Source organism: Amblyraja radiata, chromosome 4, assembly GCF_010909765.2.
Source record: "Amblyraja radiata isolate CabotCenter1 chromosome 4, sAmbRad1.1.pri, whole genome shotgun sequence".
NCBI lineage: Eukaryota > Metazoa > Chordata > Chondrichthyes > Rajiformes > Rajidae > Amblyraja > Amblyraja radiata.
This window is the reverse complement of record NC_045959.1, coordinates 31,143,672-31,161,971: the sequence shown is the minus strand read 5'-3', so window position 1 is coordinate 31,161,971 and position 18,300 is coordinate 31,143,672. Positions and strand designations below refer to the sequence as shown.

At 44.8% G+C, this 18,300-nt stretch overlaps 1 long non-coding RNA gene across 1 annotated transcript; it reads left to right on the top strand.

Moving 5' to 3' along the window:
* Positions 1 to 2,325: 2,325 nt before the first annotated feature.
* Positions 2,326 to 16,933, top strand: LOC116971707. Its single transcript, XR_004411573.1, has 3 exons — positions 2,326 to 2,368; positions 3,407 to 3,409; positions 16,923 to 16,933. It is a non-coding gene; the product is annotated as an uncharacterized LOC116971707 (long non-coding RNA).
* Positions 16,934 to 18,300: the final 1,367 nt, after the last annotated feature.

The following is an 18,300-nucleotide window of genomic DNA, read 5'->3' as shown; positions in this document are numbered from 1 at the left end:
GTATAATGTGGATAAATGTGAGGTTATCCATTTGGTAGCAAAAACAGGAAAGCAGACTATTATCTAAATGGTGGCCGATTAGGAAAAGGGGAGATGCAGCGAGACCTGGGTGTCATGGTACACCAGTCATTGAAAGTAGGCAAGGTACACAAAATTGCTGGGGAAACTCAGCGGGTGCAGCAGCATCTATGGAGCGAAGGAAATAGGCGACGTTTCGGGCCGAAACCCTTGTTCAGACTGATGGGGGGTGGGAGGAAAGAAGGAAAAGGGGAGGAGGAGGAGGAGCCCGAGGGCGGGCGGATGGGAGGGTGGGAGGAGACAGCTAGAGGGTTAAGGAAGGGGAGGAGACAGCAAGGGCTAGCAAAATTGGGAGAATTGAAAGTAGGCATGCAGGTGCAGCAGGCAGTGAAGAAAGCGAATGGTATGTTAGCTTTCATAGCAAAAGGATTTGAGTATAGGAGCAGGGAGGTTCTACTGCAGTTGTACAGGGTCTTGGTGAGACCACACCTGGAGTATTGCGTACAGTTTTGGTCTCCAAATCTGAGGAAGGACATTATTGCCATAGAGGGAGTGCAGAGAAGGTTCACCAGACTGATTCCTGGGATGTCAGGAATGTCTTATGAAGAAAGACTGGATGGACTTGGTTTATACTCTCTAGAATTTAGGAGATTGAGAGGGGATCTTATAGAAACTTACAAAATTCTTAAGGGGTTGGACAGGCTAGATGCAGGAAGATTGTTCCCGATGTTGGGGAAGTCCAGGACAAGGGGTCACAGCTTAAGGATAAGTGGGAAATCCTTTAAAACCGAGATGAGAAAAACTTTTTTCACACAGAGAGTGGTGAATCTCTGGAACTCTCTGCCACAGAGGGTAGTTGAGGCCAGTTCATTGGCTATATTTAAGAGGGAGTTAGATGTGGCCCTTGTGGCTAAAGGGATAAGAGGGTATGGAGAGAAGGCAGGTACGGGATACTGAGTTGGATGATCAGCCATGATCATATTGAATGGCGGTGCAGGCTCGAAGGGCCGAATGGCCTACTCCTGCACCTAATTTCTATGTTTCTATCAGTGCTTTGCAAATATGAACTCTTTACTTTAGAGAGATGGAGATATAGCGCAGAAACAGGCCCTTCAGCCCACAGAGTCTGCGACCACCAGCGATCCCCACATATTAACACTATCCAACACACACTAGGGACAAGCGCTGTAAGGCAACAACTCTACCGCTGCGCCACCGTGCCGCCATCTCTTTCTTCACCTTGGATAAGCACAAAAAGCTGGAGTAAATCAGCGGGTCAGGCAGCATCTCTGGAGAAAAGGAATAGGTGACTTTTCAGGTCGAGACCATTCTTCAGACTGAGAGTCAGGGGAGAGGGAAACAGGGGCTAGGGAAAGGTGTAGAGAACTAATGAATGAAAGGTATGCAACGTGAGGTGCTGTTCCTCTAACTTCACCCTTGCACCTCCTCAGTTGCTTCGCCAAGTCGGAGTGACTGATTATCCAAAAGGAGAGAAATGGAAGTGTGAAGTTGCGCTAAGGAGACAGGCGAAGCCAAAAGATTCATGTGTAGGCCTGTGCTGCAGGTGTTGTGAGTGTCAGGATGCATTGGGGCTGCATTCACCGGCCTTGATCGCTCATACAAGATCAGTTCAGTGATGCAAGATCAATGCTGAACCTCTAGCACTGTCAGCTGTGGTTAACCCCTCCTGCATTACGTTCTGGAGAGTTTGTCTAATGGTCTACTTCCCCCTGCAGACAGAGTATATTTCTCCTTCTATCCATCTCCCCCACCTAGATCTCCAGCAGTCAGTGCATCCACAAACTACTGTGCCATGCGTTCATTTTTTTCCCCTCCTAAAAATGTGTTCCAGATGCTGGGAAGCACCTGTTGCACCCTGAGCACACTCTCCCAGCAGGAGGTACAGCTGGCATGTTATCTGCCTGGAAGTAGCAGGTTCAGTTTAATCAGCAATGTGATCTCAGAGCTCCTTTACAGATGTTGTTCAACTGAATCCCCATTGTGCCTTGGCAATGAACTATATTTTTAAGTACTTTATATGGCTTGGCGTGAAGGTAGGAAACAGAGGGTGGTTGGCAGAGAGTTGTTTGTCAGATTGGAGGCCAATAACAAGTGGTGAGCCACGGGGTTCGTTGCTTAGTTCACTGTTGGTCTTTGTTTCTATTAAAGATTTGCACGTGAATGTAGATGGCATGATTAATAATTTTGGGAATTACATTAAAATTGGTAGTATGGTGGACAATAGATAAAGCTGATGTTTAATTACAATGGGATCACAATCAACTGGGCCAATGCACCGATGAATTGCAGATTGAGTTTAATTCAGATAAATATGAGGTGTCGCATTTTGGTCGGATAAATTAGGGCAGGACTTCTACGGGAAGTGGTGGGGTCTGAGGAGCGTTGTTGGGGTGGGAGATTGCAACCTTCACGTGGTCCGCCCTGTTTCGACTAATGCAATCAACCCGGCGTGCACAATCAAGTAAGATCAAATAGAACAAGTTGTTCTACAACTTTAGGCTGTGCACACCATTCGCAAGAAGAAGAAGAAGCAGAAGAAGGAGTGTTGTAGAACGTAGAGACCTCGGGTTTCAGGTACATGGTTCCATGACAGTGGCATCGCAGGTGGACAGGGTGGTGAAGAAGATGATTGGCACACTTGCCTTTAGTGGTCACATTATTGAGAACAGGAGTTGGGGCATCATGTCATGTCTGTACAGGCCACTGGTAAGGCCACATTTGGAGTGTACAGTTCTGCGCGCCATGCTATAGGATGTCATTAAACTGGAAACAATGACGCCCAGGTCTCTGAGGATTTTATCAAATCTAGAAGGTTTGAGTTATAAGGAGAGGCTGGATTGGATGGGTCTTTATTCCCTGAAGCATAGAGGGCTGAGGGGTGACCTTATAGAGGCATGGGGGTACAGATAAGGTGAACAGTCATAGCTTTTCCCCAATGTAGGGGAGTCTTAAACTAGAGGACACAGGCTTATGGTGAAAGGGAAAATGTTTAAAAGATGCAAGGAGCAGGGCATGGTGTGGACTGATTATTTGTCAATCTGCCTCTTATCTGATTATCAGACTGATTATTTCTCTCATTGCGACTACTTAAGCACGAGCTTAATTCCAGGATGGTGGGACTGTCATATGTTGAAAGAATGAAGCGACTGAGCTTGTATACATTGGAATTTAGAAGGATGAGAGGCAATCTTATTGAAACATATAAGATTATTAAAGGGTTGGACACGCTAGAGGCAGGAAACATGTTCCCTATGTTGGGGGAGTCCAGAATTAGGGGCCACAGTTTAAGAATAAAGGGTTGGCCATTTTGAACGGAGATGAGGACATTTTTTTTCACACAGAGAGTTGTGAATTCTCTGGCTCAGAGGCAGTGGAAGCAAATTCTCTGGACGCTTTCAAGAGAGAGTTAGATAGAGCTCTGAAAGATAGAGTCAAGGCATATGGGGAGAAGGCAGGAACGGGGTACTGATTGTGGATGTTCAGCCATGATCACAGTAAATGGCGGTGCTGGCTCGAAGGGCCGAATGGCCTACTCCTGCACCTATTGTCTATTGTCTATTGTTTAACATCAAACATACAAGAAATGTTGAGATTACAGCATCTCACAGTAAATGTCGGTGCTGGCTCGAAGGGCCAAATGGCCTACTCCTGCACCTATTATCTATTGTCAATGTAGCTGTTGTCGTGCTTTGTTTAATATATTTTTGTAAAATCCGGTTAAATGTCCAAGTCTCACTTTCCACTCTTTCTTTTTCACTTTCCCTCTTCACTCATTACTTGCATGTGCATCTCTTTCATGGTCATCCCTTTCCCATTTTTTTTTCCATTCCTTTTCTCTTAATCCCCCATGCTGGCTTTCGTTTTCTCCTTTCCAACGTTGCCACCTGCCCCACTCTCTCACCGGGTTCAAACACCACTGTTTCTTATTTACAACCTCCACAATCTGTGTACTTCATAAATCTTAATCAGTGCTAACGTCTAACTTTGTATACGCAAGACGGGTAACAATGATCAATGCAACACCAATACTTTCTCTTCAAATAGCTTACTTAAAATCCTGGTTTAAACTGGAAGTTCCACTCACTAATATTGCAAAATATTTTGAATAGAACAAATTCATTCCGATTATAATAATTTCTAACTACAATGTAGCTGCTTTATAATGGGCATAGAGTCATAACGCACAAAAATACATTTTACTTCGGAGTCACGTGAGTGACTACGTGAAGACCTCGCCAGCATGTTTGCGCGACATATCGTCTAACGCATTGCGCAGCGACAGGCGGGGTGAAGCGTTCTCCCGCAGCGGCAAGATTTAAAAACAGGACCTGCAGGTAAGTTCACTAATCTGAGGTCGTGTTTTTGCTCTTGTGTTTCTGTGTTACAGAAGCAGCTATGGACAAGGGCAAGAAATCTAAACGGGTCGCGTCTCGACTGGCTGCGGGGGACCGCGAAAGTACTAGCAGTCAGCAGCGACCGGCGGCTCCTGGATCGCAATCTTTGCGATCTGACATGACACCTGCACAGCCCGAACCAGCGCCGCGGACTGGGGGAAAAGCTAAGCAGAAGTCGGTCAGGCCGGTTGACTCGGATGAGTCGGGCCAGGAAGACTCGCTGCCGGGGAACAGAGGAGGTGACCGCATTTCCTGCATGGAGCGGTTGATGGAGCAAATGCTCCAACGTGACATGCTCCGTGATATGGAGTATGGTTACCATGGGAGTCCTAGGACTAACATGACAGCACCTTACCCAGGGCTGTATAATGCATCCCCTCGACAGAGGGGAGCATTACGGGCCAGGGCTGGGCTTGCTCCGAAGACGGAGGTTTGGCTGAAGAGACCGGGAGTGTGCTAGGGGTGCAGGATCCACAGAAGCTGCTCGGGGTGGTCACGAAGTTTGCGGTGCCAGCACAAACGGGACAGCCGTTACAGCCAAAACTGGCAGCAAGTATAGACTACCTTTTCTTTAATCAACTACAGGAACAGGTATTGAATGAGACAACAGCAAAATATATGGCTCCTGAGAACTGTGTCTCACTGAATGTCCCTGCAGTAAACAGTGCTATCTGGGGGTACATTGGAGCAGGCATCCGAACCCAAGAGGTGAAGATGCAGAAGATATTAAAATTATTAACTTCGGGTATAACGGCATTTGCTCGATCCGTGGATGGAACAGAGATGACAGAGATTCAACAAGGCACCCTGGCATTTCTCTGCAACAAGCAATATGAAATAAATTGCCTGAGGAAGAACGCCATTCGACCTGCTTTGAACCCCAAATTTGCTGGGTTGTGTAAATCTACCACTACACAACCGCAAATACTACTATTTGGGGGTAACCTATCCAAGCAGGTTAAAGAGCTCGACGAGGAAGCTAAAGCCGTCGGGCTCATGAAGGCGTCAACGGCGAGCAAGACCACACATCTCAGGCGGCAGCACCCCTACGCATCCACCAGCAGGCAACAACACCAGGACGCTGGTGAAAGCATGAGGGCCGCACAACAAACACCGAGGTCTTTTTTAGGCCACGGCCCAGAGCCTTCTCCGGAAACAAAAACATATTGTCATGGCATATCTTGATGATATATTAATTGTGGGGAAAACCCTGGAACTAGCTAAATCAGCTGTATCAGCTACCAAATTATTGTTTGAAAAACTGTGGTTTATCATCCATCCAGATAATTTTAAGTTGACGCCTTCTACAACTATGGATTATCTGGGGTTCACTATTGACTCTATGCACATGTCTGTAACATTGCCAAAGAACAAGGCAGCAGTCTTAATGGAGGCCTGCAACAACCTGGTTGTCATCAGTCAACCATCTATTCGACAGGTAGCAAGGGTAATTGGAAAACTTGTAGCTGCATTTCCAGCCACACAGTTTGGACCTTTGCATTATCAAAATTTACAAAGAGCAAAGGTGCAAGCACTAAAACAACATGCTGGTCATTTCGACCGACCAATACAATTATCAGCAAAAGCAATTTTGGAGTTACAATGGTGGAGGCAAAACATATGGCATAGCTCCAGCCCCATCATTATCAGTAACCCATCATTTATATTACAAACTGATGCCAGCGCTCACGGCTGGGGTGCTACTAATACTATATCCAGTAGTGCTGGTAGATGGAATGCACATGAATCATCTTTACTACAAGCACTGGGTATAAATTATTTAGAGATGTTGGGTGTGTTTTATGGGCTAAAAGCATATTGCTCAACAATGCACCATCTGCATGTCCGCCTACAAATTGATAATACCACAGTGGTGGCATATATTAATCATATGGGTGGAATCAAATTGATATCATGTGACAATCTGGCTAATACAATCTGGCAATGGTGTATCAATAGAAATATTTGGCTATCAGCTACTTACCTACCAGGTAAACTCAATACAGTGGCAGCCACCAGGTCACGAAAATTTAATGACAACACCGAATGGTTGTTGGACCACAAAGTATTTGCTGATATTGTAACGCAATATGGAACACCAGATATTGATCTATTTGCATCTAGACTGAATCACCATTTGCCAACATATGTCGCTTGGGAACCAGACCCTGGGGCAGCAGCGATGGACGCTTTCTCGATGGACTGGGGAAAATTGTTTTTCTATGCTTTTCCCCCCTTCTGCCTCATCAGTCGGGTCTTACGCAAAATACAACTAGACTCTGCATCAGGTATTTTGGTGGTACCCGATTGACCTACTCAGCCATGGTTCCCTGTGGTTCTCGACATGGTCTCAGAACCATGTATGTCTGTCACCAATCGACCAGATTTGTTGGTCCATCCTGTAACAGATGAAAGTCACCCATGCCATGACAGGATCAATCTGTTAATTTGCAGAATTTAAAGAGACCACTTCTGGACCTGGGGCTGACGGATAAAGCAATGAATATGATCACAGCGGCATACCGAGAATCCACCAAGAAGCAATATCTCTCCTACATCAGGAAATGGGAATATATTGTACAAGGACTGATATATCGTACAATACAGCTTCTGTACCCAATGTACTAGAATTTCTGGCCAGTCTTCATTTTGATGAAGGTCTCAGCTACAGTGCTATTAACTGCGCCAGGAGTGCCTTATCAGCATACTTGTGGCAGGGATTAGGACAGCACACAGTGGGATCTCACCCTCTAGTTTCCAAGCTTATGAGGGGTATTTACAACACAAACCCTCCTGGAGCTAGGTATTCCCAGATTTGGGATGTAAGTGTTGTTCTTACGTTGCTCAGGGGTTGGTCACCAGCAACGTCCCTGTCACTGGAGAAACTGACTCTAAAAACAGTCATGCTGATGGCACTGGTTTCGGCTCAACGGGTCCAGTCCCTATTTAAATTAAGACTGGATATAATGGCTATTTCAACCAACAAGATAAATTTTCACATCTTGGAATTGGTAAAACAAAACTGACCAGGGTCATCAGGCCTTAAACTGGAATTTTGGGCATACCCAACAGATACACGCCTTTGTATAGTGACATACCTGTTACAATACATAGAGACCACTAAAAGTCTCAGAGGCAATGAAATGGGATTATTGATCAGCCATAAACATCCACATAATAGGGTATCGGCGCAGACCATATCTAGGTGGCTAAGACAGGTTTTGGGAGCTGCAGGGGTGGATACTGACACTTTCAAATCTCATTCCACCAGGGCTGCAGCAACATCGGCAGCAAGGGAAATGGAAGTGCCAATGGACCACATCCTGGCTACAGCAGGATGGTCTAGGGAGAAGACCTTCCAACTTTTTTTACAATAAGCCGATTACAAAACCTGCGGTATTTGCAGAATCAATTTAAAATTCTGTATTATGATTTATCCCAAAAGGAAGGGATCATTATTATTCTTTGTTAAAATAAATGCACTATTGTTTTGAATTTCTGATTCATGCTTGAATACGATAACATACTTCCTCCTTTGGTCAACTACGGCAGTGAGCGAAGCATGCACTCGTTCCACGGCATGAAATCACAGATCTTTAAAATCTTCATGTAGTCACTCACGTGACTCCGAAGTAAAATAGTAAGATTAAACGAGAACCTACCAGTTTGAAGTTTGATCTTTATTTTATGAGGAGTTACGTCGAGGGATTACGTGCCCTCCACGCCCACCCTCTATCATAAAGGTCAACTGGTATTCTAGTTTCTCTTATCTTACTATGTTTATTTCATCTACTGTTGTCTGTGATTTCACACCGCTGCTTTGAAGAATGTCACGCATGCGTGCTGGCGGGGACGTCACGTAATCCCACGACGTAACTCCTCATAAAATAAAGATCAAACTTCAAACTGGTAAGTTCTCGTTTAATCTTACTATTAAGCCTACACTTATAAATGGCGAAAGGCTGTTAGTTTTCTCCTGGGTAGACAAAAATGCTGGAGAAACTCAGCGGATGAGGCAGCATCTATGGAGCGAAGGAAATAGGCAACGTTTCGAGTCGAAACAAGAAAAATCAATTTTCTCCTGGATGTCTCGTACCTTTCACATTGAGAGCAAAAGTTGGCTAGCTGCAGAGGAGTTCTTAAGTCACCAAACAACTATGCCTCATGTACTAAACTGGTTGTTTACCTCTGTACCAAATCACTAATTCATCCATTCCTATGATTTACTAAAAAGTGAATGCTGCTTTCCACTAAGTTTCCTATTTCTGACTGATGTTCTTATTCTTCAAGTAAACTACTATTTCTCTCAGTCTGAAGAAGGGTCACCACCCGAAACATCACCTATTCCTTTTCTCCAGAGATGCTGTCTGTCCCGCTGAGCTACTCCAGCTTTTTGTGTCTATCTTCGGTTTAAACCAGCATCTGCTGTTCCTTCCTGCGCTACTATTTCTACACGTCAAGAAACCGTTTCATCTGGTTTTCATTTAATAATCTTGAAAATCTCTAGGAGAGAACAAGAAGGGTTGAAATTACTATTGAAAATTGTTGATTGGCGTTAAACAGGCTCTTCCAGACTCTCAATTTACCAAATTAATCGAGTGGTTAGAGTTATAGTAAAATTGTGAAAGAATGTCTCAGAATTAGAAGGGTAGACTTTGGGACTGTGCAACTTTTAATGTAACGCCTGTTTTCCACAGAGCTGTGTACATTAGTTCTGCAGTTGTTTTCCCAGTAGTTCCACTTGTAAAAATATACTGAAGTCATGCTACACTTTGGGGACTGGAAATGCTCTGACATATGCCAAACTCTGATCTCAAAAGTCCACTGGAACAACTTTGGAAATGGAATAAATGAAATAGTTAGTTCCACATCAGTCCCCCACTAATGAAATGCAGCTTATAATGTAGTTTCCATAAACTGAAATCTATCACGTAATCGGGTGCACGGTGATGTCATCATTCTGTCTAATGTAGCGTGGACTGGTCTGATGATTTACTGCATTCAGAGCAGTCAATCCCATTTTTATTCCACAGCATCAGGACCTTACAGGCAATCTGGGGATCACATTCCCTGGTCCCATCTAATCCTAATTAAACCCATTGGGCTAGGTGACTGATTGGAAAATTCAACAAGGATTTTATCAGACATCTCTACACCATCAGCTTTTATAATCTCTGTGGGAGCTGAAAGTCCTGCGTAATGTCGTTCCATTTTCAATGAGTGGAATTTTACTTTATTTCATCCAAATGTTTTACTTTTTTCATGGTTTAAATTGTCTGCACATTTTCCTAAATATATCACAAGCTAGTACCTAATAATATGGGGCACCCAAATCTGCCTTAGTCTATATATTTGACACACAATTTGAATTCCTGCACCTACCAGTGATTCCCGAACACTAATACTATCCGACACACACTAGGGACAATTTACAATTTTACCAGGCCAATTAACCTACAAACCTGTACGTCTTTGGAGTCTGGGAGGAAAACAGCGAAAACCCACGCAGGTCACGAGGAGAACGTACAAACTCTGCACCTGTAGTCAGGGTCGAACCCGGGTCTCTGGCGCTGTAAGGCAGCAACTCTATTGCTGCGCCACCGCTGCGAACACTCTTCACCCTCGGCTCTAGTGGTAAAAAGTGATCAATTCAATAAAGGAGTGTTTACCCACCTCATTCAACTGCAGTGTCATCACCTAACCCAGCCATCAATCTGCTGGGATTACTGCTGGTCAGACGGTTAACTGGATCGACCAGATACTGTGGCTCAAGAAGCAGTTCAGAGGTGGGTGACCCTTAATGAGCGGCACACCTTCTGACTTCCAAACAACTTTCCAGCTTCTTAGAGATACCAGTCCAGGCATGGTACAATGGTCTCTACATCACTGGATACCAGCTACTCAAAAAAAAGCAGTCTACTTTATTGGCACTCTGTGTGCCATCCAAAACATGCAGTCACGTTCACTGCAGCTGCAGCGAAGCCCAGGGATGTCTTCGATGTCTCTGTGGGAGCAGGTTCTATGATAACTGGCACGCCCTTGAATAGCCAGTCAGGTCACAACGACCCCTCCAGAAAGGGAGAACTGCGAATGGTGCCACGACTGTGCCACCTGATGAATAAAATATCTCCGAGCCAAATCCTATTAGTTGTGGCTGTTCGTTGTATCTCGGAAGTGTTTGAGGAGCCTACAGTTTCTTCTGAAGGTGCCCAGCCAGGACTACCAATGCCGAGGGGAAAAAGACTGAAGGCTGAGCTGTATTTAATGGACAGCATCCTGACATAATTGTTCTCCTTGTCAAGGTGATCCAGAGTTGAACACAGTGCAAGGGAGATGGAGTCCTTCGTAGATTACTTTTCCTGTACCATGAACTGTGGGGTATCGGGATGGTGTGGAATATTGGCACAAGTGTGTTCCATTATCATTCTTTCAAAGGACTTCATAATGGTTGTTGTTAGAGCTACTGGGCGGTAGCCATTGAGACAGACCCCTTTATTTTTCTTGGGGACTGTAATTTTGGAGATTTCCCTGGAGCAGTTGGGAACTGAAGTCTGTTAAAGCGAGAGGTTGAAAGTGTTGGCGAAGACCGGGGCTGGTTGATTAGCACACGATTTCAGAGATACATGCCCTTCATCACAGAACCTGGTCCCATAGAGATGTCAAGGACATTGCATCTTCCCTGGGTCTGACTGATGAGCAATGTATCCCAGGAGACACAAGAAACTTCAGACGCTGGAACCTTGAGCAAAGCACAAAGTACTAAAGGAACTCAGCAGGTCAGGCAGCATCTGTGGAGAGAATGACCATTTTGGTTGAGGAATTTCTTCAGACTGATTCAGTCTATATGAAGAAGAATCGGTCTGAGGAAGGGTCCAGACCAAAACGTTGCCTGTCCATTCCTTCCACAGGTGCTGCCTGGCCATTGAGTTTCTCCATCACTTTGTGTTTTGCTCAGTGTATTCATGTTTTTAAAGAAAAGTAACATCCGAGAGGAAGACTTTCAGCCAAGCTCACGTGTTTGGACTATTCTTCCCGTCAAGTTCGGGGTCGGGGTCATCCTGACCCCCAGCTTCCTCACCATGAGATCTTTTCACAGCCGCTGCAGATCTCAGTCTTACTCCAAATCTACTGCAGAGAGGTTACCTACAGTAGGTGTTCACAAATAAATCATTTCATCTAGAGTGACGTCAGTGACAAACAGGGATTTGTCAGCATCGCTGGCTACCACATGCAGGCAGATATTAGCTGTGTACACATGCCCATAATAACTGGGTCTTTCTCAGAGCAGGGTTTACATTTCCACAATATGTAGCTGGTTGTAGATCAAGAGAAGTATTTCCTCATGACTCCGGGAAGCAGGTGTGATTCCTCCAGTCTGAGGAGGACTGCACAGTGGCCAGCAATGCACAGAAAGAATGGACCTGAAGGGACAACGGCTGCTGCTTACTTTCCTGTAGCGCTAACACTATATTCTGTAGCATTAGAAATCTGCACTCTGGTTATTTTACTCTTTATCTGCTGTTCTTGTGTATGGCTTGATTGTACTCGTGCATAGCATGATTTGACTGGATAGGATGCAAACAAATGTTGTCAATGGATCTGTGTGCACGTGACAATAATAAATCTTTACCAATAGCAAGTTCATTCTCCAACCATACCAGCCAAGTGCCTACACAGCCAGTTACATAATGGGGATGAGTAAAGTGGAGCAGCAGGTAAGTTGGTTCGTTAGTTTGGTTTATTGTCACGTGTACCGAGGTACAGTGACATTTTTTTTTTTTTAGCTTTAGAGATACAATGAGGAAACAGGCCCTTCGACCAACCAAGTCTCCACGCCGGGTCCCCATTGTCCATTGTTCCTCCCCCTCCCTCACGGCGGTCCCCCCACGCTGGTCCTCCTTCGTTCCTTCCCTCTGCAGCGACGTCCTCACTTCACCTATCCATCCTCGGGAACTTCATGATCAAACTTTGTTGCAGACAGTGTTTCCTGTCTCTTGATTGAATACCTGTCTCAGATATCATTTCCCTCTCATCGACCCCTGCTGGGGATTGCGTGTGATAAAAGACTGCTTCATTTTCGAAGGCGTTGCAAATGGAAGGGGACATAGTACTCTACACTCAGTCGTTCACTGATATCACGGTAAGAAGTGGCCGATTCGGAACTCCAAGCCGCTGAGAATGCTCTTCCGTTCCGACGTCGGAGTTCCGATCAACCCGGCGAGAGGGCCTGAAACTAGGTATGTTACAAAACTTACCTTCAGCGGTGCTGTAATTCTGCCACTGGTCGTGTGCGCGATTTTGGCGCGTTTGAGGGGGGGGGGGGGCGGGGTTAAAACGGGGTTTTTTCCCGACCTGGTCCTGAATTATATTTGTTGGAGTGCAAGATTTTGTTAAAGAATCGTTCCTACGGCCGTTCTGTGTGTTTTTAAAAAAAATTCACCCAACAAGTTAATCGCTGGAATGATTTTAAAAGCAGCTTCTGAAGCCGTCAATGCCGACAACGGGGATGGATTTTATGGAGGGCCAGGTAAAAGAAAGTAGTTTATTTTTATGTATAAAAGTGTTTCTTAAGATGTATTTAATTCACATTTTAAGTTGCGAAACGGTGATTTCCCCCCCCCCCCCCCCCCCCCCCCCCCCCCCCCCCCCCGAAGAACCGGCAGTGTATTTGCTGCAGATATGGGGGTATAAATTCACCGCAACCTGAACGTTCTAAATGGTCCTGTTCCAGAAAATCCCACTTACAAGCTGATTTAAATGGCCATTAATTTACAGGTATTAAACATTAAATTCCTTCCATTTGGCCTATAAACCCATGACAATGAGATTTAAAAATTATGTTATATTCTGAATTCTTGTGTGAATGTTATTTGGACACTTAGGCCATTTAAAAATGTTAATATATCCTTAAGAAATGGATAGATGTTTAGATCTAGTAATTGAATTTTGTAATTAGCTACAATTAGGTAACTAACTATTATATGCTTTAATTTCAAGTCATCTAAGTAAGATTGTTTCATATTTGTTTCAGAATGCTTCAATCTACACTAACTGAAAATTTCTTTCAGTTCTCTTAAATTTTAAGAAAGTTATCGGCCTTTAAATGTTCTCGATCACAGCTTTTGTGTTAAGTCAATGAAAAAGCAATAGGGAACAAGATGCCAATTTCCGAGTATGAAAATGGCCATAACTTTTTTAATACTGAAGATATGAAAGTGAATTAGGTGTCAAATTAAACTTCTTTTTATGCTTTATCTGATGGGATAAATTAAATACTTGATTTTAAAAATCTCAAAATTTTGTAACATTGCTACTGAAACATCGGGCCGCCCATAGCGGCGACTGCGGAGGGCTCGGGAGGCCCCGACCACGGGTGAACAAAGACGAAGATGACTGAACTTTATTGCCTTCCCTCACAGTGGGAAATGTTGATTCTGCTGTGTGGGGATGTTCATGTCAAATTCCACCGTGTATTGTGTTCTTTTTATTCGTACGGCTGTATGGTGACACAGATTTCACTGTACCAATTGGTGCATGTGACAATAAATGTAAACTTGAAACTTGACTTGATATCCCCATTTCCAATCTTATGAAGGAAGCAAGATTGTTTATCAGGCAGCTGAAAGTGGCTGGACTTGAGACATTGCCTTGAAGAACTCCTGCAGCAATAATCACACATGCTGAAAGTACTGACCTTGAACAGACACATCAGGCTGCTTTCAATTAAATATATAGTCATTGAATTTAATTTACAACAGATTTTATACGTTAATATTAGCCATCTGCTAACTAAAGCATACAACGCTTAAAATGGAAGCAGACCACATTGTTTTATTGGTTAAAAGAAAAAAGAGATTTAACTTCAAACATGCAACAATTCTTAACTAGTTTCAGTGGGTAGTAATCACCATAATTTCATTTGCAAAAATTCCTTTTCTCCATTACTCCTAGAAAACTGTCTCTTTTATATCCCTTAGCTCACTGTCTAAATATCTATAGTAAACATTGATAAGGGTTTTGTTTTAATGTCCTCTTTGGGATAACATCTAACTGTTAAAAATATTTACAAAACAGCTGCATCTATGTTTCTGGCCATGATGGTATCCAAGGAACTGATTTTGTGAGGATTAGCATTGCCAGTGAAGTTAGTGTTTTCTGGCTGTAGAAATGTTCAGGCCTGCTCAATCATATTATTACTATTCTTACAAAATTGAAGCTTGACTTTGAAGCATTAGGTAGAGATAATTAAAATGTGAAGATTTTCTGAAGAAACTGTGGGTTTTATTTGCCAATGTAGATGGAGTCACTCTCTGCTCTCCGGACCTTTTTCTGTCCAACTGCCAACGTGACACCAACCTTGGCATCTCCGCTGCCCTCCATGACCAGGGAATAGAGGGACATGGTTCATGTGCAGGCAAATGTGGGCAACATGGGGCCACAGCAATAGAGTTGCCGCCTTACAATGCCAGAGACCGGGGTTCGAGCCCGACTACGGGTGCTGTCTTTAAGGAGTTTGCACATTCTCCCCATGACCGTGTGAATTTTCTCCGAGATCTTCGGTTTCCTCTCAAACTCCAATGACAAGCATGTTTGTAGGCTAATTGGCTTGGTATGAATGTAAATTGTCCCGAGTGTGCGTAGGATAATGTTAATGCATAGGGATCACTGGTCGGTTTGGACTCGTGGGCCGACGGGCCTGATCACATGCTGTATCTCTAAACTAAACTAAACTAATCTTCCCCCCACCCCCCACCGATAAAGCAAGATAGTTCCCCTGGTCCTCATCTTTCACCCCACCAATCTCCGTATCCACATCATTCTTCTAAAATGTGATCCCACCACCAGTCACAATTTCCCATCCACACCCCTTTCCACTGTCCATGGATGTGAGGAAAGGGTTAATAGGGATAGTTGATTTAGACTAGGACTAAAAAATATAGCTGAGGTAGAATAATAGTGAGCTTTCAGCACAGACATCAGAAATGCGCTAGGCTAGATAGTAACAACAGAAGAACAGGTCGTTTCTTTCAAGGTTGAGAATTAACAGATAAAAACTTCAACAGAAGCCTTTAAGGGAACTAGGGGAAAGGGGAAAGGACACTCTGTGTGTTCTATATCACGCAGGCGTAATGAGAAACATGAATATGAAGACAACACCCACTATGACAAGATGCCTCATTTAAATGCACATGCGATGTATGATGTGGGAGGTAACTTTGACGTCGAGAGGCGTTCCGAAACGTTCTCGTGGGAATGTAAACCTTAGTGCTCTGACTGGAAGGAGCCCGAAGGGGAGGAAAAGGGTGTGACAATTGTAAACTGAAATGAATAAAAGCGAAGAGCATCCCCATCCTCGTCGTGTCTCTAGGGGGCGATAGAGAGAGTCACCCAATTCTGCAGAATTGAAACTTGGAAAATAAAGAACTTCTTTGTCTGACTTTGTCTCTAAAAGTGTGGTGATTGTGAGCACACATTTATATCTCACAATGGAGATAATAACACTATACTGAACTCTATTCGGGTGGCGCTGCACGCGGCGGCCTCGCCAGCAGCCTGTCCGTCATTTCACCCTTTTGTTATTTTTTAGTGTATTAAAAGTACGTTTTATATGGTTTCTTATATAGTTATAAGGTCTTTTTTATGTGGGGGATGGGGGAGGGGGGGGAAGAGGGGAAACCCTTTTCTCAGTCGCTTCCTGGTCGGAGATGTGTCTTTTCTCCGAGTGCAGCTTCGCCCCCTCCTCACAGCCTACAATCTGGATTGGCGTGTCCTTTCCTGCTGGAGACCGGCCAGAGCTTCAGCAGCGGCGCAGCACTGGATTCCATCGCAAAGCGGGCGATGTTTTATCAGGGATCGCCATGTGGAGCTCTGGAGTGTTGGGCCAGCTGCTTTAACATCGTGGAGCTGTGGTTTGCGGAGCTTCCAGCCGCGGGCGGCGCTGACTTTACCATTGCGGAGTCCTGGAATCTTTTGCCGACAGTCGCCAGTGTTGAATCTCTGCCCAGCTCGGCCTGTGGTCTTTGGGAGCCGCGGTCCATTCGGAAGTGGTCCATTCGGAAACTCCAAGCCGCTGAGTGTGTTCTTCTGTTCCGACGTTGGAGTTCCGATCATCCCTGCGAGAGGGCCCGAAACATCGGGTCGCTGTAGCGGCGACAGAGGAGGGCTCAAAGGCCCTGACCACGGGTGAACAAAGAGGAAGATGACTGAACTTTATTACCTTCCCTCACAGTGGGAAACATTGATTCCGCTGTGGGGGATGTTCATGTTAAATTCTATATTGTGTTGTGTACTTTTATTTGTATGGTTGTGTGGTAACTCAAATCTCACTGTACCAATTGGTGCATGTGACAATAAATGTAACTTGAACTTGGTTCACTGATCCTTTCCTAGCCAACCAATCAACTCCCCAAAAATCTATACTGTATAGAAAATAATTAATAAAATTCTTTTTTTTTAACAAAATAAAAATCCCTTTTGACAAATCTGCAGATACAAACCAGTAACTGGATGCAGACTTTCGAAGGGGACATAAGGGGACGGTGGTGCAGCGGTAGAGTTGCTGCCTTACAGCGAGTGCAGCGCCGGAGTCGCGGGTTCGATCCCGATTACGGGGGCTATCAGATTGGCTCACAACACCTGCGTGGGTTTCCTCCGAGATCTTCGGTTTCCTCCCACATTCCAAAGACATACAGGTTTGTAGGTTAATTGGCTTTTAAATGTAAAAATTGTCCCTAGTGGGTGTAGGATGTGTGGTGAGCTATGACCGCCGAGATCAACACCTCCGGGCTGCGGGTCTGCGGAGCGGAGCGGGCGGCGCCGACTTTAACATCAGGAGCCTGGGAACTCCAAACCGGCGCGGCCTTGTCGGCTTCGGAATCTGCGGTCTCCAGTTAGGAAGCGGCCGTTCCAGGTGGCCCAGCCGCTGAGAGGACTCTCCCGTCGCCGGGGCAACAGCACCCGGCCAGAACGGCCAGGAACATCGGGCCTCCGTAGAGGCAATAGCGGAGGCCTCAATAGGCCTGACTTTGGGAGAACTGGGGATGGGGACTGGACATTGTGCCTTCCCCCACAGTGGTAACCATTGTGGGGGGATGATTTTTTGTGTGTAATGTGAATATGTTAGTTTGTGTCCAAGATGGCTGTCGGAAGGGAGAGTGGACGCTAGCGCGGTTTAGCTGCTGCTGCTCTCTCTTCACATTGTGTTTTTGATTTTTTGTCTTTGGAGCGAATTCTGTCTTTAATTTGTGTATTGGTGATGTCCTTATTATTTATTTTACTCCGACTATATGTTTTTTCTCTCTTGTTAATTTCTGTAAGGTGTCCTTGAGACTTTGAAAGGCGCCCGCAAATAAAATTTATTATTATTATTAGGATAGTGTTAATGTGCGGGGATCGCTGGTCGGCGCGGACCCAGTGGGCCGAAGGGCCTGTTTCCGCGCTGTATCTCTAAACTAAACTAAAAGACACAAATATTATTTTCATTTTATCAATCCACACCCCAGTCTTTCAGTCCTGATGGGATTTTCATCGTGGCTGGAGATTTCAATCAGGCTAATCTAAAAACTGTCCTCCCTAAATTCCACCAGAATGTCACATGTCCGACGAGAGGTCAAAATACACTGGATCACGTGTACAGCAACATTAGGGATGGATACAAAGCCTCCTCTCTCCCTCACCTCGGCCAGTCTGACCATCTATCACTCTTTCTCACCCCGGCATACAGACCTCTCATTATGAGAACCAAGCCCAGTGTGAGAAGCATAAAGACTTGGCCCGAGGGTGCTGTCGCCCAACTTCAGGACTGTTTTGAGCGCACCGAGTGGGACTTGTTTGCAAACCAGGACATACATGAATATACATCCACAGT